The sequence below is a fragment of the Macaca fascicularis genome, chromosome 17 (genome assembly GCF_037993035.2).
Source record: "Macaca fascicularis isolate 582-1 chromosome 17, T2T-MFA8v1.1".
Lineage (NCBI taxonomy): Eukaryota > Metazoa > Chordata > Mammalia > Primates > Cercopithecidae > Macaca > Macaca fascicularis.
In genome coordinates this window covers 28,583,729-28,603,120 of record NC_088391.1, presented here as the reverse complement: position 1 = coordinate 28,603,120, position 19,392 = coordinate 28,583,729, and the positions used below count along the sequence as shown (strand labels likewise).

The 19,392-nt window shown below is 37.4% G+C and overlaps 1 protein-coding gene and 1 non-coding gene across 13 annotated transcripts in view; both read left to right on the top strand.

The window, feature by feature from the left end:
* The window catches only part of CAB39L (calcium binding protein 39 like), a 136,467-nt gene that overhangs the window by 1,959 nt on the left and 115,116 nt on the right, over positions 1 to 19,392 (top strand). For 3 of the 12 annotated variants that reach the window (XM_074022048.1, XM_065533252.1, XM_065533255.1), the window contains exons 2-3: positions 12,584 to 12,706; positions 13,769 to 13,841. The gene's annotated coding sequence lies outside the window, so the exon portion shown is untranslated. Of the gene's footprint in view, positions 1 to 3,048; positions 3,183 to 12,583; positions 12,707 to 13,765; positions 13,842 to 19,392 lie in introns of those variants that run through there. The other 9 variants (XM_065533258.1, XM_015439284.3, XM_065533254.1 and 6 more) reach the window with 4 other exon arrangements.
* LOC123569945 (U6 spliceosomal RNA) lies at positions 1,196 to 1,301 on the top strand. Its single transcript, XR_006693817.2, has one exon. It is a non-coding gene; the product is annotated as a U6 spliceosomal RNA (small nuclear RNA).

The window sequence follows — 19,392 nt, the reverse complement described above, 5'->3', positions numbered from 1 at the left end:
CTGAAAGATCCTGGGTAAGAAACATCAATAACAGTAGGAGGTCAGTACTAAATAACAATGCTGTTTAGCATTTAGATACAAATGCTGAAACATTGGTATCTCATTCACTGCATATATTAGATAATATAATTGTTCAATGAGTCAGTAAAAGAATGCAGTAATTGGGAGGTATGGATATACCTTTTTTTTTTTAGCCTAATTGAAAAATAATTGTTGAATCTGCTTCCTGGAACACTTGACTTTCAATTTGGATTAAATGTATTATTGTATCCAGTTTAAACATACAAATAATGTTAAGGATAGGTTCGTAATCCTTGGTCTTTACAAAAAAATTTTAAAGGCAGAAAATTTAGATAACTAAGGTGAGTCCTCAAGTGATAATGCTCTATTTGCCATTGTTTTCTTGAAGGCACATAAAATCTTTTTTTTTTTTTTTTTTTTTTTTCTGGAGACAGAGTCTTGCTCTGTTGTCCATGCTAGAGTATGCAGTGGTGTGATCTCAGCTCACTGCAACCTCTGCCTCCTAGGTTCAAGTGATTCTTGTGCCTGTAGCTGGGACCACAGGTGTGTGCCACCACACTCAGCTAATTTTTGTGTTTTTAGTGTAGACAGGGTTTCACCATGTTGGCCAGGTTGGTCTCGAACTCCTGACCTCAAGTGATCTGCCCACCTCGGCCTCCCAAAGTAGGTACAGGCATCTTCTATGTGGTTAAGATTTAAAACTTCAAATCCTTACCTTTTTCTTTTGTCCAGCTGGGTAGCTTCAGTCTCCAAAATGCCTTTCCTTTTCATCTTTCTACTCTCACGGTCACTGCCTTAATTTAGCTTCTATTTTTCTTTTTTAAAAAAACATTTTAGGCCAGGCGTGGTGGCTCACACTTGTAATCCTTGCAGTTTGGAGGCCGAGGCTGGGGGATTGCTTGGGCCCCGGAGATAGAGACCAGCTGGGCACCGTGGTAAAATGCTGTCTTTACCAAAAATACAAAAGGTTAGCCAGGCATGGAGGCATGTGCCTGCAGTCCCAGCTTCTTGGGAGGCTGAGGTAGGATCACCTGAGCCCAGGAGGTTGAGACTGCAGGGAGCCATGATTGTGCCACTGCACACAGAACTAGACTCTGTCTCAAAAAAAAAAAAGTTTTAAAATAAAAAACATTTTTTCATTTCTAGAAGCCAGGAAATAAAAAAAAAAATCTTAGTGCTCCCTTAGCAGCACATACACTAAAATTGGAACTATACAGAGAAGATTAGCATGGCTCCTCTGCAAAGATTACATGCAAATTTGCAAAGCATTCTGTATTTAAAAAACCAAACATTTTATATGACATTGTATTATTCACAAAGCCCACACTCCTCAGTTTGGAATTTCTGTTACTTAAGATAGAGGTTTGGCTACTGTGATGGAGAAATTTAAAAATAATTGTGGCCTTAATACAATTTTTTCCAATGGAAAAATATGAGCTGATCAGGTGGCTTTCCTACACACAGTTGTCAGGGGCCCACGCCCCTAGCATATTGCTTTGCCATTCTTAATGCAGCTGTATCTTGAGGACCAAGATGACTGCTTCACATCCTACTGTTATATAGTACATGCTTAAATTGAAGGGTAAAATGTGTTATGGTAGGGGACACAATATTTGCAAGTGGTAGTAGGAGTAGGATTTTATTTCACTGCCTTAATTTTTTAAAGGTCATTTTTACATTGTCACAGGAAAATTTTTAAGTAACAGTTATATTACTGCTGTTAGGATTTCATGAGCTTTTAATTGTTCTTTCAGGTTCCTGACAGTTCTATTGCGGAGAGAGGAGGGTAACTTGTGCCTTTCAAATACTGTGCTTGTGGCCTATATTGTTACTTGCAGTCCTGGGGCCTACTTTGTACTTTGCATTTCTCTCTGTAGAAATGGTTCCCGCAGCCAAAAATCACTTTTTTTTGTTTTTTTGAAACGTGGTCTCGCTCTGTTGCCCAGGCTGGAGTGCAACGGTGCGATCACAGCTCACTGCACCCTCTGCCTCCTGGGTTCAAGCAATTCTTCTGCCTCAGCCTCCTGAGTAAATGGGTTACAGTCACCCACCACCATGCCCGGCTAATCTTTGTATTTTTAGTAGAGACGGGTTTCACCATGTTGGCCAGGCTGGTCTCGAACTCCTGGCCTCAAGTGATCCACCCAATCTCCCAAAGTGCTGGGATTACAGGCATGAGCCACTGTGTCCAGACCACATTCTTTCGAAAGTAATTGGTGCTTAGATCAACAGCTTCCTCCTTTTTGTTTGTTTGTTTTTGAGGCAAAGTCTCCCTGTCACTTAGGTTGGAGTGCAGTGATGCGATCTTGGCTCACTGCAGCTTTGACTTCCTGGGCTCAAGCGATCTTCCCACCTCAGCCTCCCTAGTAGCTGGGACCACAGATATGTGCCACCATGCTCAGCCAATGAAAATTTTTTTTTTTTTTTGTAGAGACAGGGTCTCCCTGTGTTGGGCTGGTCTTGATCTCTTGGGCTCAAGTGATCCTCCCACCTCCGTCTCCCAACGTGCTGGAATTACAGGCACGAGCCACTGCACCTGGCCGCCTCCTTGAAATATAGACAGATTTCATTCAATCACAATCTTTTTTTACTCTGTACAGTTGACCCTTGAACAGCATGGGTTTTACCTATTTGGGTCCTCTTATACACAACATTTTTTCAATAAATATGTTGGAAATTTTTTTTGGAGATTTGTGACAGTTTGAAAAAACTCACACATGAGCCACGTAGCTTGGAAATATTGAAAAAATTAAGAAAAAGACATGAATGCATAAAATATATGTAGATATTGGTGTATTTTATTTACTACCATAAAATATACACAAATCTCTTATAAAAAAATTAAAATTTACCAAAACTTACACAAATGCAGGTTGTACTTGGCACCATTAGTAGTGGAGAGAAATGTAAAGTGTAAGGATGCAGTATTAAACCATAACTGCATAAATGACTGCAGTCATGGTAAATGACTGTGGTACTTACTGTACTACCGCAATAATTTTGTAGGTCTCTCTGGTTGCTATTGTAGTGAAGTGAAGTGCTGTGAGTATCTGCTTGAAAAGCCCTGCGATGCTGATCATCTCCATGTGAGCAGCTCATCACTCCAGTAAATTGTGCATGGCAGTGTAAAGTGATCTTGCAGTTCTCACATATTTTTCATGGTTAGTGCAATACCATAAACCTTGAATAACACCATGGGACCCATACAAAGTACCTCTAGTGATGCTGGAAGTCCCTGCAGGAAGCAGAGAAAAGTCATGACATTAAAAGAAACAGTTTAAGTGCTTCATATGTACTGTAGATTAAGGTCTGAAGCTGCTTTTGCCTGCCATTTCAAGATAAATGAATCCAACATAAGGATCGTTGTAAAAAAAAAAAAAAAAAAAAAGAGGAAGAAGAAAGAAAATTCATGAAGCTGCGGCTACACCTGCAGATGGGAAAATGTTCTATATTTTGCAAAATGCAAAATGTGTTAATAGATTCTTTATGTTATCAGTAAGGTTTCTAGTCAACAGTAGGCTGTTAGTTATAGGGGGAGCAGGAGACTGCATGGGGTAGGGAGTGTACCTCTCATCCCCATTGTTGTTCAAGGGTTTGCTGTACTCGAATTCTTAATGTATGCATATTTTATAATGTGAGAAGCAAAATAACTCCTTGGGAGGCAGCACTTCTGGAGTCTAACAGTGTTTTGTATGCAGTTGACATTTGATAAATGTTTGCTCATTTGAAGTATATTTCAAGTTGAATAAAGAATGGAGTGAGAAGCTGCCAGAGTAGGCCTATTAGGCTTTACGTGAAAAGTGTAATCTATACCTTTGGAGAATGTGCTCATCTCTTACAAATCAACAAATGAAAACACCAATACCCTGATAGAAAATGAACAAACTACATAAATAAGCTTATGATAACAAGAACAAATGGCTTGCATGAAAAACAATTGTAATTAAAGAAATAATGAAATTATTTCTTAAACCTCTATAAAATAATATAGTATATGATATAGGGAGATAGAAATCCTTAGTCACTGTACAAAACTACACTTGTATAACTTTTTTAGAAAGCAGTTTGTCAAAATGCATCAAGAAACAAAAGTTCATATACCTTTTGACCTTTTCTAAGAAACTTGTAAGGAAGTAGAGATAGAATCAAAGCTTTATAATCACAGTGTAATTTTGTACTAGTGAAAAATTGGAAATAACAAATATCTCATGGTAGAAGAATGGTTTTATAAATTATGACACATCCCATCATTATATTTTTCAGTCTTTTAAAAGGAACATTTTCAAAGGGTAGTGGCATAGGCTACTGAATGACATAGGAAAGTGGTTACCATTTTGTGTTAAATGAAAAAAGTATAGAATAGTCATTGGGAAAATGCAAATTAAAACCACCATCATTGGAAAAATGCAAATTAAAACCACAGTGAGATACTAGTACACAACCTGTTACTCAGAATGTCAAAACAAACAATACATTTCCTGGCAAGGATGCAAAACAAGGAGAAACCTTAGTCTTGCTGGTGAGACTGCGAATAGTACAGCAACCTAGAAGACAATTTGACAGTTTGTTATAAAATTAAACGTATCCTTATCACATGATCTAGCAAGCCCACTCTAGATTGAAATCTACCAGCAAGATAAGAGAGTTCCAGTAGTTTTTCATCCTTGTCAGCACTTGGCATTATCAGTTAAAATTTTTAGCCTTTATATGAGGTATGGAGGGGTATCTCATTGTGGTTTTGATTTCCCCTTTGATGATTGTGCTTCGGTGATGAAAAGTGAAATGAAAACCTATATTGGCTGCTCTGCAAATATTTATAGCAATTTTATTTGTAATTGGCCAAAACTGGAAACAACCAGATTCCACTAAGAAATAGATTTTTTTTTTAAACTCCAGCATGTCCATACAGTAACATAGGAACCTCCTTTTTATTTTCTTTAGAGATGGGATCTTGCTATGTTTCCCAGGTTGGAATACAGTGGCATGATCACAGCTTGCTATAGCCTTGACCTGCCAGGCTCAAGTGAACCTCCCTCCTCAGCCTAAAGAGTAGCTGACACTATAGATACGTGCCACCATGCGTGGCTAATTTTTTGTAGACATGGCATCTCTCTATGTTACCCAGGCTGGTCTCAAACTCCTGGACTCAAGTGATCCTCCTGCCTTGGCTTCCCGAAGTGCTAGCATTATAGGCATAAGCCACTGTACCTAGCCTGGAACCTCCTTTTAGTATATAGTTATATAAATATATGGGAAAATGGAATATATATACTAAATTATTATAAGAAAATCATCAAAATAAGCCATAAAACATTACATGAGATTATGAAAACATACCCCAAAAATGTGGCCACAAAGCAGATGAAAATGACAATCTAAATATTTCAGAATAAGCTAAGAGAATTTAAGTAAAAGATGAAATCTTTGAAAGAACCACATAAATCAGAAATAAGAATAGCTCAGACATGAGATAGGTAGGAAGTTCTAGCCAGAGCAATCAGGCAAGAGAAACAAAAGGCATCTGCATAGGAAAAGAAGTCAGACTATCTTCGCTGATGATCTGATTGTATACCTGGAAAACCCTAAAGACTCCACCAAAGGCTCTTGGAACTGATAACTTCAGTAAGTTTCAGGATACAAACTCTGTGCAAAAATTGGTAGCATTTCTACACCAATAATGTTGGAGCTGAGAGCCAAATCAAGAATGCAATCCTGTTTATGATAGCCATACACACACACACACACACACACACACACACACACACACACACACACACACTCTCTCTGCCTAGGAATACCTCTAACCAAGGAGGTGAAAGAACTCTACAAGAACTACAAGACACTGCTGAAAGAAATCATTGATGACACAAAGAAATGGAAAAACTCTCCATGTTCATAGATTGGAAGAATCAATATCATTAAAATCGCCATACTGCCCAAAACAATCTACACATTCAGTGCTGTTGAATGTGTAGATTGTTTCAAACTATACTTTGAGGCTACAGTAACCGAAACAGCATGGTACTGGTACAAAAACAGACATATAGGCCAATGGAGCAGAATAGAGAACCCAGAAATAGAGCTGTACACCCACAGCCATCTGATTGTCAACAAAATTGACAAAAGGAAGCAACGGAGAAAGAACTTCCTATTCAATAAATGGTACTGGGAAAACTGGCTAGCCATGCATGGAAGACTAAAACTGGACTTCTACCCTACACCACATACAAAAATCAATTCAAGATATATTAAAGATTTAAATGTAAGAACTCAAACTGTAAGAATCCTAGGAAAAAAATCTAGGAAACATTCTGGGCATCAGCCTTGGGAAAGAATTTATGACTAAGTCCTCAAAAGCAATTGCAACAAAAACAAAAGTTGACAAGTAGGACCTAATTAAACTAAAGAGCTTCTGCACAGTAAAAGAAACTATTAACAGAGCAAACAGATAGCCTATAGAATAGGAGAAAATGTTTGCAAACTATGCATCTGACTAAGGTCTAATATCCAGAATCTATAAGGAAGTTAACAAGCAAAAAAAGAAACCCCATTAAAAAGTGGTCAAAAGACATCAACAGATACTTCTCAAAAGAACAAGTAGCCAATAAACAGATAAAAAAATTTCCACATCACTAATCACCAGAGAAATGCAAATCAAAACCATAATGAGACATCATCTCACACCAGTCAGAATGGCTGTTATTAAAAAGTCAAAAAACAACATATGTGGGCAAGGCTGCAGAGAAAAACGAACACTTACACACGGTTGGTGGCATTGTAAATTAGTTCAGCCACTGTGGAAATCAGTTTGAAGGTTTCTCAAAGAACTCAGAACTACCATTTGACCAGCAATCCCATTATTGGGTGTATATCCAAAAGAAATTGTTCTACCAAAAAGATACATGCACTCATATGTTCATCATAGTGCTAGTCACAATAGCAAAGATGTGGAATCAACCTGTGTGTCCATCAGGGATGGATTGGTTACATATAAACCATGGAATACTATGCAGGGAAGGAATGCAATAAGGGTTGAAAAACTAACTGTTTAGTACAATGCCCAGTACCTGGATGACAGGATCAGTCATACTCCAGACTTCATCATTACACACTATACCCATGTAACAAACCTGCACGTGTACCCCCAAATCTAAAAGAAAACTTGAAATTATAAAAAAGTAAATAAAATTCACCCTTTTCCATGTTTTCAGGGGAAAAAAAAAAAAAAGTGAAATGGCTAGACCATAGAAGGAGGTGCAATGAGAGCAGACAAAATTCAATAAAAGACTAAGAAAAAGGAGACAGTTTAAAATGGTAATTACATTAGAAAGAAACCAAGAGAGCATATACATCGCAGAAAGTACAATAAGAAAAATAGAAAAATGAAGAAAATAAAAAGATTTTTTAAAAGGAGTCAAGAGGTGACAAGACTGGCAAAGAGAGCCAGAATAAATATAAATGGAGTTCCCCAAATGTAAGCCAAAGGATTGTGGTGATGTTTATGTAACACTGAATATACTTAATGCCACTTATTGAATACTTTAAAACAGTAAATTTTATGTTACTTATTTTACACATAAAGTAAGCCAAAGCAATGGACCAGAACAGCTATTAGGACTGTAATTCAAGAACGCTTAACATTAAAGTAGGTTTAAATGTAACATATGTTGAAAGCCACCCTGTAAACCTGGAGAAATTAACCCACAACAGTTAACGTTGAGATGTGGTCCTGTAAAATTGCTGAATTTTGAAAAATAAACCCTTTTTACATTGATGGGGGAAATAAAAAGCAGATCACTTGCAAAGAAAATCAGATTGGATTTTTGGTGGCAACATTTTATGTCAGATATTAAGAAAGTATTTATTCAAAGAAATAAAATAATTCCTATCTCACCAAACTACCCTTCAAGAAATCAGGGCATTGACAAACATTTATGAATATGAAATAGTTCAAGGAAAATGGCTATAATTGTTCCCATGAATCCTTCTGAAGGGTATACTAGAGAACAGATTTCAGACAACCAAGAAATGATTGGAAAATCTTCAACATAAGATCTGGTGATGAGCAAATTGAATATATTTTGTGTGTAGCATCAAGATTAAAAAGTGGGGATAATGATGATAAAATAGTATGTAAATATTACATGGTCTGACATTGTAGAAATAACCCACAAAAAAAAATGGGAGGAAAAGAGGAGGGTGAATGAGAAGTAGAATAAAGTTGTTTGCCTCTTAGGAATTAGCTGGGAGCAAAAAGATAGCCCTTGAAACTGACAGGTAGAAGCTTAAACATACTCAGAAGTGCAAGGTAGAACACTAATAAAAATAATACCAGCTGGGCATGGTGGCTAATGCCTGTAATCACAGCACTTTGCGGGGCCAAGGCAGGAAGATTGCTTGAGCCCAGAAGTTTGAGACCAGCCTGGGCAAAATGGTGAGACCTCATCTCTTAAAAAAAATAAAAAATAAAAAAAAATAGCTGGGCATAGTGGCACACACCTGTAGTCCCAGGTACTTAGCAGGCTGAGAGGTCGGAGGATCTCTTGAGCCCAGGAGGTCAGGGCTACAGTGAGCTGTGATTGCACCACTGCACTCCAGCATGGGCAACAGAGTGAGACCCTGTGTCAAAGTAATAATAATATTAAATAATGGGCTGGGCGCGGTGGCTCACGCCTGTAATCCCAGCACTTTGGGAGGCCGAGACGGGCGGATCACGAGGTCAGGAGATCGAGACCATCCTGGCTAGCACAGTGAAACCCCGTCTCTACTAAAAAATACAAAAAAATTAGCCGGGCGAGGTGGCGGGCGCCTGTAGTCCCAGCTACTCGGGAGGCTGAGGCAGGAGAATGGCGTGAACCTGGGAGGCGGAGCTTGCAGTGAGCTGAGATCCGGCCACTGTACTCCAGCCTGGGCGACAGAGTGAGACTCCGTCTCAGAAAAAAAAATAAAAATAAAAAAATAATAATAACCAGCAATTTGCAGGGAGGCTTAAATTTCCCTTTTGAAGGTTTGATAACTGAGTTGGCTGAACTAAACTAACAGTAGATTAACAAGAGAAAAGCCATACAAATTTATTGATATGTAAGCATACATTAATAGCTAGCAAAATGTCTGTGGGCATGCAGGGAAATCAACACTGCAGTCTAGCAGAATCCATGGAGAAGTGGCGAGTGAGGTGGAGACTAAAAATGAGGAGAGGTTGTGGGACCTAGGGGATAGCGGAATACAGCTAATTCTGAGAAAGAGAAAGCCCCACCCTGAATAGAGAAGTGAGAAGAGGTGTGAGATCCATTAGACGAAATAAGAGACTTGAAAGAAAATGAGACCAAAGAGGCAGTCTCGGGAAAGTACTGCTTCTGGGGAAAGGAAAGAGGGTGCCTTGGAAGGATCACCATCTACCTGGAGCCTTGGTGATAAAGAGAAGAGGTAGTAGAAATTAAGAATCTTGGTGAAACATAATAGAAAATAGATAATCATTTCTCCCACCCAAAAAGGAGTCATTAATTAAAAACAAACAAAAAAAAACTTTATTAGGTACTATTGACTAAAAAATCCAGTTAAGTTATCTAAATTCCTTGCTTTTGCCTGTACACAACTATATCTGGTTTAGGGAAAATAAAATACTTCAAGATGAACAGAAGATGGCAGGCAACATCTATATAAAGTTAGCTAGAAAACAAAACGATAGTCAAAACATTTCAACTGGGCCGGACACAGTGGCTCATGGCTGTAATCCCAACCCTTTGAGAGGCCAAGGTGGGTGGATCACTTGAGCCCAGGAGTTTGAGTCCAGCCTGGACAGTATAATGAGACCTAGTCTCTACAAAAAATAAGAAAAAAAGTTTTTAACAAATTTTAGTTGATGAAAAGTCTTCCCGAAACATCCAACTATAGCACTAAAGAAAACTACAGCACAAAACTACAGCACAAGAATTTAAAATATCCTTAAACTAGCATCTGTAGAGATAAAAAGTCTCAAATCCAAATTCAAAACTGCAAAACAAATGGACAAAAAGAGGAAGATATGAAAAGTGAATTTACTGAACCCGGAAAATAAAATGCATCAGAAGAAAAATCGGCTTTTAAAATGAAGTTAAAGCCAGATGCAGTGGTGCCTGCCTGTAGTTCCAGCTGTTTGAGAGGCTTGAGCCCAGGAGTTTGAGGCCAGCCTGGGCAATATAGAGAGACTCCTGTCTCAAAAAAAAAAAAAAAAAAAAATCATAAAGAAAAAAATGTAGCTAAATTCCAAAGTACATAGAAAAGATTGGACTGAATATAAGAAGCACTGAGAAAAGGTATGCAAACAACTAAGAGAGTGAAAATTAAATGAAGAAAGGTTAAAAAGTAATAGAAAGTGATTAATATAGAAGATAAGTAAAAGTAGAGTTCCTAAGAAGATAAAAACAATAGCAAAGCTAATAGTTAAGCTTCAATCCATGAAAACATTCTGGAAATCAGAGATGACTCCAATCTACATGTTGAAAAGGCTCATTGTGTACTGGGAAAATTGATCCAGAATGGTCAGTTCCAAGTCATGTCCTAGTAAAACAACTGGACTTTCAAAATGATGAAGAAAAATTCCTCTGGGCTTCCAGACAGAAAGGAGAGGTTAGCAACAGACTTCTAAACAGCAACATACAAAGCAAAACAGCCATGGAACAACAAATTTAAAGTCTATGAAGGTGTAAACCAAGGATTTTATACCTATGACTCATTCTTAAAAAAAAAAAAAACCATGGTAAATCCTACTATATTAATAAAAAAGTATTTAAATGGTGAAAAATGCCATGAGCAAAGTCAAAAGGCAAGCAACAAAACGGAGAAAAATATTTGGACTTATATCACAAAGAACTAACCTCCTTGGTGAAAACAACTTCCTAAAATTCCAGGCAAATAAGACCATCAACCCAGTAGGAAAATGGGTCAAAGATATGAAAAAGAAATGCACATGACAGACATATAAAAGATGTTCCAGACTGGGTGTGGTGGCTCACACCTGTAACCCTAGCACTTTGGGAGGCCAAGGCGGGCAGATCCCTTGAGGTCAGGAGTTCGAGACCAGCCTGGCCAACATGGTGAAACCCCACCTCTACTAAAAATACAAAAATTAGCTGGGCATAGTGGTGAGCACCTATAATCCCAGCTACTGGGGAGGCTGAGGGAGGAGAATTGCTTGAACCTGGGAGGCGGAGGCTGCAGTGAGCCCAGATTGTGCCACTGCACTCTAGCCTGGGCAACACAGCAAGACTTCGTCTCAAAAATAAAATAAAATAAAATAAAAGATATTCCACCTTCAGTCATACAAAGAAAAATACAAATTAAAGCTATGCTAAAGTGTTTCTCAACAAAATCCAAAAGTTACACAATATGCCCTGTAGACTGTGGGGAAATAGGCACTTCGATACATTGCTGGTAAGGATACATAAGCATAAACTGCGTGGGAGAGAATAGTGAAAGGGAGGTTAGTCACAGCAGCATATTACTTGCATTTGCAAAAGATCGGACATAACCAAAATGCCCCTTAATAGAGAACTGATGGCATAAACTGAGGTGTATCCAGACAGTGCAACAGTCTCCAAGTAGATGGTGCCCCTTCCAAGTCATCCTCTTTCCATAGAGGTCATAAAAAAGAAGGGAGAAAGTCTCTATATACCAATAGAGAATGATCTGTAGAATACATTAGGAAGTGGAAAAAACAAAGGCATTGGAAAGTATGGAATCTATCCACAGGAGGAAGGAACAGGGTAAAGGTGCCAACAACAGAAGAGAGATTTCTCTAAATAGAAGTTGTTTCTGTAGTTTTAACCCTAAATCATCATGTATGTGTACATATTCAAAAGTGGGATTAAATAAAAAGGTAGAATGAAAGAAAAATCTGAAAAGGAACTGAAATAAGTTTACAAGACTGTATCACATTTTGGTGACATAACCACACACAAAAAGGAACAAATTCTAGTGACTCTATAACATAGATTTTGAAATGTACTTTCTTGGTGGGATATATTCAGTAGTAGTAGTATTGATGCACTGCTATTTTGAAAGCATTAAGTGTTGAAAAATGTTTTCATTTTTAAAATTTTTTTAAAATTTTATTTTTGTAGAGATGAGGTCTCACTATATTGGTCAGGTTGGTCCCAAACTCCCGGGCTCAATCCTCCTGCCTCGGCCTCCCAAAGTGCTGGGATTACAGGAGTGAGCCAGTACACCTGGCCTAAAATGTTGATAATTGTTGGACAATACCATAAAATTTATCAAGGCTATAACTTAAAATTTAGTCTGGAAATTCCTTTGACTGAGTAAAGTGAAAATGAAGCATAAAATTACATAGGAAAGCTAACATAATAGAGTTTGTGTTATATGGTGGGCACTTTGCTGACACTGTATAGATGCTATATCATTTGTTTCTTGGCAGCTATACATTGAGACCCATCTTATTTTCCCACTAGGTTCAGAGAGATTAAAAATTTGCTTCAGATTAGCCAGTTACTAAGCAGAAGATTGAGATTTAAACCCAGATTGATGTGACTCCAAAGCCTGTGCTGTTTTTCCTACATTATTGCAGGATATCCATCAAATATCCTGGAGCAAAGCATTCTAAGTTGCTGCTCAGAATGTAAAGATGCAAACCCCAAATCAGTGGTTTATTCATTCTTCATGCAAGAGCAATGCGCTAAAGGAGAGAAGTGTAAGTTTTCTTTTATTTCTGATGGGGAAACAAGCACACACATACACATTCTTGTGATGAAGATAGATTTTACAGAAATTGCCGTTGCTGACTGAAATTGGTAAAGGTGTGAACTAAAAGTGGTGAAGTAGAAAAGAAAAAAATCTAACAGGTATGGGTTTTCATGATGTTGTTAAAAGCAAGAAACCTATCAAAGCTTCCCGTTATGACCCTTCAGTGCCCTTCTATGTTTTGTGCTATGAAACAATAGAAAGTGGCTCAAGCCTGTAATCCCAGCACTTTGGGAGGCCGAGACGGGCGGATCACGAGGTCAGGAGATCGAGACCATCCTGGCTAACACAATGAAACCCCCTCTCCACTAAAAATACAAAAAAATTAGCCGGGCGTGGTGGCGGCGCCTGTAGTCCCAGCTACTCGGGAGGCTGAGGCAGGAGAATGGCGGGAACCCGGGAGGCGGAGCTTGCAGTGAGCCGAGATCGCGCCACTGCACTCCAGCCTGGGCGACAGAGCGAGACTCCGCCTCAAAAAAAAAAAAAAAAGAAAAAAGAAACAATAGAAATATGAAAGAGCTAAAATTTTACTGAATATCTAAGGGGAAGAAAGTATCCTTCAGTCAGGAAAGCCTTCGCACAGCCTTTTTGTAAACACCAACCTTTAAGATACTAGTTTAAATAAATTATGTTTCTTCCTTTTGAAGGTGGGGGCTGTTGGAGATTTCAGAGGTACTAGAGCCCCCTTTACCCAAGCCAATGCTTTATACTTCTACTGGTTTCCCTTGATGATAAATATATTTTTCATTCAGTTCAATACTACTGTTTGAAAGGTCTGCCACTTGAAGTTATTGGGATATGAAAATTTACCTGTTTTAATTTGATGTATCAGTTATTTGATTATGATGGAAATTTAATTTGTAACTGAGAGTTTTAATTTGTGTTTGTAATTTGTAATGGAAATTTAATTTGTAACGAATTTTAATATATAACTGAGAGCAATAAGAAAATATGTTGGATTTGCTATAAAGATTTTACAAATTAATTTTAAAGCTTTTCTTTTTGTCAGAAGCTGTGGTGATCAGTGACTTTGGTGAAGGCTAAGAAGGTTCAAACAAATTTGCAAATGATATACAACTTCTAAGGTAAGCTACTATGATGACTCAATCAAGATTTTAAGTGCTCTTGACAGACCTGTAGACTATACTCAACATCCCAAAATAAAATTTATCAGGAATAAATATAATATTGTATTTAAATTTTATAAAGCAGTTGCAGAAATGGTAGACTGATTTTGTAGCAGTATGATAGACTAGAGAGCCTGAATTCCTCCCTCCACCAACCATGTGAGGTACTAGATTCAGTATAAAAAATATCCTTTTACATGAATGGATGAGCCCATTAAGAAAATAAGGGGAACTTTCTGGGGCTAGAAATAAAACAAGTATAATATATCCTGTGAGATAAGCAGGTGCTGAAGTCACTGAATACTTTGGGGGCATCCATGGATTTCTGTTGGCATAGAAGCTTTGTGTAAGGAGCAGGATGAGGACTAGAGAAAAAGATCCCTGGGTCCCATATAAAGGTAAGAAGCCTGATCAGAGACCATCTTGCAAAGATACTCAGTTCTGGGTAGACTTACAATCTTCCCTAATAATTCTTGGTTATCAGCTCACATTCACTTGAATTTGGGGCCTTAATTTACACCATTTTTATAGTTTGTAAAACTCCACAAGTGGAGGATTTTAATTTAAATTGGACCTCAGTCTGTAATACTCTCAGGTACCTGGTAAAAACAATAAAAAATCGTCCTTGGAGGAATTCCATGGGGGAATGTACTATCAATGCAGTCGTCAAATAATTGTAGTCAAAATTCTAAAAAGTAAGCTTATACACATTTTTAAAAATTACAAAATGTAGCAAGGGGGAAAAAATCAAAACACTAAGAGCAAGAGTCAGCAGAAACAGCAAACAACTGAAACAGATCTATAGAGATTTCAATTATTAGAAATACACATTACATGAAATAAATATGTTTATGGCCAGTTGCAGTAGCTCACACTTATAATCTCAGCACTTTGGGAGACTAAGGCAAGAGGATCGATTGAGCCCAGGAGTTCAAGACCAGCCTGGGCTATATAGTGAAACCCTGTCTCTACAATAAATAGAATTAGCTGGGTGTGGTGGTGTGCACCTATAGTCCCAGCTATTCAGGAGGCTGAGGTGGGAGGATTTCTGGAGCCCGGGGGTCAAGGCTGCAGTGAGCCATGGTCACGCCACTGCACTCCAGCCTGGTCAACAGATCGAGAGCTTGTAGGTATGTATATATGTATGTATGTGTAAATACATACATATGTACATAGTTTAATATGTTCAATAAATAAAATAGGAATTATAAAACAAAGAGTAAGAGGCTGTAAAGTGATCAGGTGCATTAAAAAAACAATTGGCAAGAAATACATACTCATTTTTTTTGTTTTGCTTTTACTCAGCTTAGGTATTTTGAGATTTATCCATATTGTCTGTAATGTATATTAATAGTTTATTCCTTTTTATTGCCAAGTAGTATGTCGCTTTATGAATATACCACAATTTGTTTATGCATGTGTAGATGGAGATGAATTGTTTCTAATTTTTAGCTAATACAGATAAAGATCCTATGAATCTTCATGTATAAGTTTTTATATGGACATATGCATTCTTTTATTTTGAGTGAATTCCTAGGAATGGAATGGTAGGTAGATTTTTTTATTTTTTATTTGTATTTTTTTTAAAACGGAGTCTCACTCTGTTGTCCAGGCTGGAGTGCAGGGGTACAATCTTGGCTCACTGCAACCTCTACCTCCCAGGTTCAAGCAATTCTCCTGCCTCAGCCTCACAAGTAGCTGGGATTACAGAAGTGTACTACTTCTGTGATCAAGTCCAGGTAATTTTTGTATTTTTAGTAAAGTGGTGGGGTTTCACCATGGTGGCCAGGCTGGTCTGGAACTCCTGACCTCAAGTGATCTGCCCACCTTGACCTCCCAAAGTGCTGGATTACAGGCGTGAGCCACCACGCTCAGCCTTTTTTTATTTTTTAAGAAGCTGCTAAAACTGTTTGCCAAAGTGGTTATCAACAGGTAATTGAATAACAAAATTGTGGTATATCTATACAATGGAATACTCCTCAGCAATATTTGTAACAAAGTGGATGAACCCCAGAACAATTATGCTATGTGAAAGAAGCCAGACAAAAAAGAATATGTTACACTTATTAAAAATTCTGAAAAATATAAGTATAGCAATGGAAGCATATCAAATGCAGAGGGGACAGCAAGGGAAGGGAGGAAAGGAATTCAGAGGGTCAGGAAAGATTTAGGAGGTTCACTATCTTGATGTGATGATGGTTTCACGGGTAAATACACAAATGTCCAAACTTTTTGAGTTGTACACTTTAAATTTGCGCAGCTTACTGTTAATTATTTCTTAACAGAACACTTTTTAAAGAAATAAAGCCAGAAAATAGAAATAGTGAATAGAGGAGTGTGTCTTGATAATAACTCATGTGAAAGGTTTGCAAATTGAGTTTCTATTTGGATTATATAACCATTAAGCCTTTCAGTGCAATTCTATGAAAATATGAAGAGAACAGGTATGACACTTGCAGTATTAACAGGAATTACGAATTAGGATTCAAAGATTTGATAACATCAGCAAAGATAGCCTTAGGCAGCCATATCAATACCAGTCTCACCTCCAGATCAGAAACATCCAGACCCTGAGACCAGACAACTCACCCAGAGTGTACTTGAGAAAAAGTTTAATCTCTAGGATAAAATAAGAAATAACTAAAATCATTAACTTCTTAAATAAAGGAGAGTAGGAGTACCACATAACAAACACAGGAAGCTAAAAACTTCTTGAAAATGATTCTTGAAAAAAGAAATGTATAGTTAGTAGGAAGAATTAATTGAAAAAGGAGAAAAACCCAGTAACTTTTTTCCCTGCCCTATACGCCAATGGCTGACCAGTGCCCCTTCTGAACGACCCATTTGTCTTCTAAAATAGATAATGTTAGAGCACTTTCAATTAGGTTATAACCACCTTGTGTGGGTCTGGGAGCTGTTTTGTCTCTTTTAGGTAATGTTTACACATGCCTTACTGATTTCCTGCAGCAGATTTTATAGTTAAATTCACAGCATTTATGTTATTTATAGTAGTTCCACATTATTTGGGTTATCTTATCCGCTCAACTATCTATAGCAGTTAGCAGCATGCAAAAGGGCATCTTTAGTTAAGTACAATTTTTGAAATCTGCAACGAAATTTAAATTGAATATCATAGATCAAAATAAACCCCAGGCTGATTAAAAGGAGAATAAGTATTATAGCTGGTAGCGTGTTTATCAACTTTGTGGATAGCTGGTAACTTTTCCATTTTGGAGTGAAAAAAACAAAACAAAACACTGAAGAACATTTTATAGAATAGACTTATTATATAACATTTTTTGTACAAATGAATGTTGGTAAAACCAAAATAAAAAAGGTAACATTAGAAGAAATATTTGAACCAAATAACAGCATGTTTATGAGAAATAAAGAACTTATTAAATTTTATAAGAGAAATCTCAAGACTCTAGTAAATTAAATACAGATATAAACTTATAGTTCTCATAAGAAGAAAGTAAAAAACACAAAAAGGAGTGTTCGATCCCACAAGTAATCAAATGCAAATTAAAACAATAAGAGAACATTAGAACATTTTATTTCGTTCTAAATAAGCAAGAATTCAGCAAGGTATTGGGGATGGTGAGGTTTTGGCGAACCTCATGGTATACTCATGCTGATAGCATCTTTAGTTAACTAAACTATGTTAAATTGCTTTTAGAAATCAGCATATAGCAAAGTTCTAAACATGTATGTATGTTTTGACCCAGTCAACCAATTTGTGGTATTTTTTCCTAATAAAATAAGCTAAGTAAGGAGGGAAAAATAATGCATGAAAATATTTTGATAGGATTGACCATGGGAGTGACAAATGGGAAATACCCTAATGTCAGTGATAGTGGGTTAAGCAAATTACTATAGGATTAGTGTTGTCAAAAATGATGACTTTTTGCCGGGTGCAGTGGCTCATGCCTGTAATTTCAGCTACTTGAGAGGGTGAGGCAGGAGGACTGCTTGAGGTCAGGAATTCAAGAGCAGCTTGGTCAACATAGTAAGACCTCATCTCTAAAAAAATTTTTAAACATTAGCCAGTATGGTGGCATGCCTGTAGGGCCAGCTACTAGAAAGGCTGAGGCAGGAGCATCACTCTAGCCCAGGAATTGAAGGCTGAATAAGCTATGGTCATACCATTGATTCATGTTTCTTATCTGTAAAGTGGGACTAACATAATAATATTTGCTTTATTTTTCTTTCAAGGCTATTGTAAAGAATACATATATGAATAGTCTGGATATTATAAAATGCTATATAATTATAGGGAAGAATATTAATTTAGCATTTGTATCAAAAACAAATTTTCAGATATCTTTGAGGTAAACCATTTAATTTCTGGAATTTAGAAATACATATTCAAAATATGTGGTTTTAATCATTGACTCATTTATCTTTGCTGTGCTTTTTACTTAACTTTTGTGGCAGACCATTGATTGTCTATGCAAAAGTCATACCAACCTCCTACTTTCCTGCTTTCTTTTTATGATTGAGGCAGAAAATGCCAGATACTCATTTTTCTAGACTCCTTTGCACTTAGTGGGTAACTGTTTTATCCTCTTCAGACCAAAGAGATATAGAAGTTTATTGGAGAGCTCCCTGAACAATATTTTCCCCCTAAGAAAAGAGAAGTTATGTGAAGAAGTTCCCCCTTCCCCTCCCTGTTTCTTTCCTTTCTTATGTTGTAAATGAGACTTATGTTGTATGGACATTGAAGACACTGTCAGTGTAAACCTAAAGTATCTTGGAGAAACTGTAGTCTCCTGTTTTTTGGTGAGGTTGCCAGGAAGGGCTTAAAGGAAAGTAGGGAGAAGCTTGTTAGAAACTGGAGGAATGGGGATCCTTCTAATGTAGTAGCATAAGCTTTATAAAGCAACACTGTCACCTGTAGTAATGTAGAAACTAGAATGCGCATAATGAACTGAGTACTGTAGCTAAGAAGATTTCCAACTAGACTTGAAGGTGCCACCTGGTTTATGCATAAAGAGTGAGAGGAGCAAGTATGCTAAAGAAAGGATTGATAAACCTGACGGAGCTGAGACTTGATGGTTTTGACCATGTCACCTCTCCAAACAGTAAATGATGCTAAAATTAAGAAATGGCTTCTTCTAACTGAAAGGGAGAAATAATAATTTTCCTCAACCTTACTAAGTTCGTAGTTGGGACAGACTCCTGCAGCAAAAAACAGATGAACAAGAGAGAAACAAGCACATTTAGTAATGTTGCAGTGCAGTTCACATGAGAGAAAAGTAACTCAAGAGTGGCTTAGAGTGGTTTAAAATCCCAGTTTATAGAAAATCTTCAATAAAGAGCAATAAATTGGCCGGGGGCAGTGACTTACGCCTGTAATCCCAGCACTTTGGGAGGCCAAGGCAGGCAGATCATGAGGTTAGGAGATCGAGACCATCCTGGCTAACATGGTAAACCCTGTCTCTACTAAAAATACAAAAAATTAGCTGGGCGTAGTGGCGGGCGCCTGTAGTCGCAGCTGCTTGGGAGG